This window comes from Silene latifolia, chromosome 2 (assembly GCF_048544455.1).
Source record: "Silene latifolia isolate original U9 population chromosome 2, ASM4854445v1, whole genome shotgun sequence".
Classification (NCBI taxonomy): domain Eukaryota; kingdom Viridiplantae; phylum Streptophyta; class Magnoliopsida; order Caryophyllales; family Caryophyllaceae; genus Silene; species Silene latifolia.
The window spans coordinates 41,383,923-41,388,714 of record NC_133527.1 but is presented as its reverse complement, the minus strand read 5'-3'; the positions used below and the strand labels follow the sequence as shown (position 1 = coordinate 41,388,714).

At 35.5% G+C, this 4,792-nt stretch overlaps 1 long non-coding RNA gene across 1 annotated transcript; it reads right to left on the bottom strand.

The window, feature by feature from the left end:
* Positions 1 to 202: 202 nt before the first annotated feature.
* LOC141629407 (uncharacterized) lies at positions 203 to 1,399 on the bottom strand. Its single transcript, XR_012537278.1, has 3 exons — positions 1,206 to 1,399; positions 370 to 433; positions 203 to 272 (listed from the first exon to the last, which is right to left on the bottom strand). It is a non-coding gene; the product is annotated as an uncharacterized LOC141629407 (long non-coding RNA).
* Between the last annotated feature and the right edge of the window lie 3,393 nt (positions 1,400 to 4,792).

The window sequence follows — 4,792 nt, the reverse complement described above, 5'->3', positions numbered from 1 at the left end:
GAAATTACAGAAGCCATTGGAGATGATAAAGATATGGATCAGATCATTTGCACTTGTAAGGCTTGGGTGAGGGACGCCATGAAAAGGAAGGCTGGTGAGTGGTAGTGGTGGTGGGCCGAGAAGTGAGCGAAACAATGTAATTACAAAGAAGAATAAGGAAACAAAGAAGTAAAACACAAGAGAAGAAACTAAAGGATACTTACAATAATCCGAATACCTTGAATTCCACTATCATGTACTGGCGAATGGCGATGGTAGTGTCGTCCAATGCACTGTCCAACAACGAAAAACAACACAATGCAATGATCCAGCCATAATCTAATGCAAAAAAATTATTAACAACATTAGTATTAATTAGAATTCAAATACCTTGAATAAGTTGAACTATGTATCCCAGCATACAATTTGTGGAGTTTGCGTCCTATCAGGGTGCCTTACAAAGTGAAATATTAAGAGCAGGAAAATCATTATTATCCAAAGCCAGTTAAGAAAGAAGACATTGTTGTTAGTTATTAAGCCCCTCTAGTAACATTTATCATCAACTCACTACAAATTAATGATAATACTCTTTTGTAACTTATCACATACTTTGATTTCTCAACCCAAACTTATTATACAGTTGTTTATCTTCATTGCCTTTCTAGAAATTAATAATAAGATTGACAAAAATCCATCAACTGATATGTTATTGCTAACTTGATACTCTGAATTTTCAAACCCATTAATATCAACATCCCTTACCACTACCGAGCTTCATTGAAGAAGATTATTGCTACAACAACAATAATGGTTTCAAATGCTAAGCCAAGTTTAATTGAACGAATTCAACATTGTCGCAAATTACACCATATATACTCAACTTTAAGAAAATAAAAATGTTGGAGCAAGATCTAGCTTGTTTCAACAATATATCCCATTTCTAGTGCATTAAAAGTAATATTGTCGCAAATTACACCATATATACTAAATCAATCACACTAATTTTATGTAACGAACCCCAAATGATAATAGGGCATTATCAAATGAATCAATTATTTTGATTCATCCTCAATCAAATATAATTGCAAAGTTAAATCAATCACAGAAGTTCAATTAAGATAATCAAAACAAATCAAAGAAGAAAAACATTTCACAAATCCTATAACTGAAAAGCCAGTAAAATGCTTAAAAAGAAACGATCTGAAGTTGAAAATTAGGGTTTATACCGATCCTAGTTCACGTCGATTGTTGTTCGCGTGGTGGTGGTCACCGTCGAAGTTGGCCGCCGTCGATAGTGGTCGGGTGGGGTAGCGATTTCTGTGCTGGCCGGCGTTAGGTGGGGCGGTGTTTGCGTGGTTGGGGTTGGTGTTCGCTGATTTTAGGAAAGAGGAAAGGAAAGCAGTGTATAATGAAACAAATGAAACATATTTCTGGACATGGGTTGAAAATAATTTGGGGCGGGGGAATTGTTTTCATTTTGCGCCCAAATTGAGGATTATATGGACATGGGTTGTAATTTAATCCGATGTCCATTATAATGGACATGGGTTGAAAATAACAACCGATGTCCATATAATATAATTACATCAGACTTTTATAAAAATCCGATGTGCAAACTTATTACATCTGTTTTTTCAAAAATCCGATGTCCATCCACTGATGTCCTTGATGAATTCTGTAGTAGTGTCAGTCGAGTAGACTGATTCATCTGATTCATGAAGATCCGAAGCCAGGACTCACAGTCCAATGTGGCACTTGGCATTGGGTTGTCAGTAGAACCAGCCATTTGTTATTAGCAGTTTAAAAGTTCGTGATCTACACTGAAAAAGAAAGAAAAACAAAAACGAAATAAGCAACTCATCGAGGTGATTTAAGTCTATTAAAATTCATTTTAATCGTGTAGACTCATTGCACTTGTATAATTGATCTCCCTCAAGAATAATACAAGTGATCCCAAGACTCAATTTCCGTAAATTGATAAGCCAACTGTTTAGCTAGTTCTTCCGTAAAAACTCTTGGTCGATAGATTTCTGTAAATCCTATCTATAGTCCACCATGATCACAGGATCGTACGAGTGACCATAGTGTTGAGATAAAATAAGTCAATCGGTTCCAACTTACCCGACGTAGAAGGGGTCATATTATGCCTACCGACGAAGAAGGGATTCGTTGGAGTTTGACCTATAAAGACCGTTCTCAATTTTCGTTTATACGAGGAAGATCCCATCAACTTAATTATAATTCATATTAAGTGAACGAATAACTAGCGTCTGCGTGAATGAATTAATTTAGGTGATGGCTTAGCATAGATCGTGTGACATGAGAATGTCAAAGAAAACTAACTCGTGACCTCTATATGTGTCAGTTTTCATGCAATAAATAGGTGGTTTGGTTTTTAGGCGGAATATGATGCATATTATCGTTACGAAAATAAATAAAAAAAATGCAATACGTAAATAAAAATTTCCTAGTGTGGCCTATCCTAATAAAAAGAACATAAAACAACTTTGTAATCCACCGTTGGACCCGAGAAGCTTGTCTTGATGTTCCATCTTGATCCATATAGCGGGAGTGAGCATCCGGTCTCCATCTTTGGTCTTCTCAAAAATTACAATTTAAAATTACAAAATATAAACCTATTTACATTCTAATTAAAACTGTAATTACAAGTGAAAAATCCAAAACGGAGATTCGAGATCTCAAAATACAACCAAGACCGTGTTCCATCATTACGGTAACACGTTCTACTAAGGCCACACTAAGTTACAACCGTTTGTAAAATAAATAAATACGTAATATAAAGCATTCACGGCATTCAAATTAACGATAAAAGAAAATGCATCAACTAAAACAAATTTAATCGTGACATAATTCCGTAATTATGTTAAATTTATCCAAACCACCTTTTACCGATTAAAATTTATGTGATAAAACCGCTTCTATCAATTTAATTTTAATCTAATACAATCCGTTACTTTAAATACGCTTTAAAATAACTTAATGGTACGTGTGTGAACCGTTTCACAATCATAGTGAGTGTACAATATCCGTATAAAGTACATATTAAGGCCAAAAGAAAATTTAAAACAAAAGAATAAATTTTCAAAGCAGCCAAACCAAAAATCACTCGATCCAGGGACATAAGTGCTCGACCGAGGAATAAAAGAGCTCGATCGACTGAACTGCTAGTCGATCGAGAGGATTTGCCAAACAGAAAGTGCTCGATCGACTAAACTGGAGGTCGATCGAGTACTTTTATTAGCAAAACTGTTCGATCGAGTACGAGGAGGTCTCGATCGAGCAGTCAGGGTTTTAAAAGTGGTCGATCGAGTGCATCAAGGACTCGATCGAGTAAAAACTAGACATAAAAACCACTCGATCGATTAAAAAACATGCTCGATCGAGAACAAAAGGCATCTGAAAACTTAAAACCCTCGTGAAACAGTTTTTCAAAACAAAACATATTGCAATTTTGATCAAAACCTTGTAAAATCAAATCAACAAATTGCAAAACATTAACATATTGCTATAATGATCGTGTAAAATAACAATATGCAACGGACAAAAACCGAATCAGCCGTGTAAACACAAGACACGGTTGACAAAACACAAAAATGCAACAGCCAAAAAAAAATTTCTGCCGTGAGAAATAGGCTGATGCCGCACGGTTTTTAAGACAAAAACAAAATCGTTTCAAATCGATTTATGAAAAATCACAATGAAAATTTACGTGGCCTCGCTCTGATACCACTTGTGGGGTAATATCCGTATAAGACCCTTTAAATTTAGGACTATAACGTAAATTTAACATGTGAAATATGGTCATAAACGAAAAACAACAATGAAACGATAAAGATAAAGAATCAACCTCGGGTCCTTTGTAGTGCGGCGTAAAGAACATAAATCAACAGAGATTTCCTCCTAATCGTTGCACCCAAGACCGTCTGAGACTATGCCCTTGTGCTAGAAATGCTCTCTAATTGACTTGCAATATCGAGAGAGCTATTGTGAGTTTTTCAGATGTGAGATCTAGGTTTCAGAGAGAAAACGATCTCCAAAACCCTAATTTTTATCAAAAATGAATTCCATTTCAAAGGAGAGGAAACCTCTCCTTTTGATGGCCTCGGTCCGCGGGTCACTAGAGGAGGGAGTGGGCTTTCCACTTTCTCCTCATTTAACTCGTGATCCGACTGATCCGACTCGTCTCGCTAAAATGTATATGACGCGGTTTTTATTATAAATCGTCATCGGTTATCGGCTATTAAAATATCAACTAATAACACGGGTTAGTTGAATTATTAATGCATGTCCGACAAAGACGATATTGTATAATTTATTCAATATACATTAATTAAATATAAATCGTTTATATTCAATTTACGAATTAACTGCTTGATTCGCCTTAGCCATTATTATTTAATCCGTATTAAATAAAAATCTCAACATCACATTTTGACTAATTACTAGTCAAATAACTCGGACTAACTGGTTAGTCAAAATTGGCATCAACATGACTGTATTTTCATACCGTCACATCTCTCAAACGTATCCTATAGGTGTGACTTTTAGGGACCAGTTGATCACCGCCATCTGTATGACAATAACGTCAAACTTATCTAGCAAGCCAACCGTTATTGATAAACGTGGATCAACTGATAATAATACCAAAAGTATGCCCTTTGATCCTTTTAGAGATTTATAAGTCCTTGCACTAACTGTAAAGGACACCAGCCCCAACAGTATTAGTCCCATAATGGGATGATTGTTGATGTGTTGAGATTGATTGTTTGATATAATAATTGTATTGTGACGG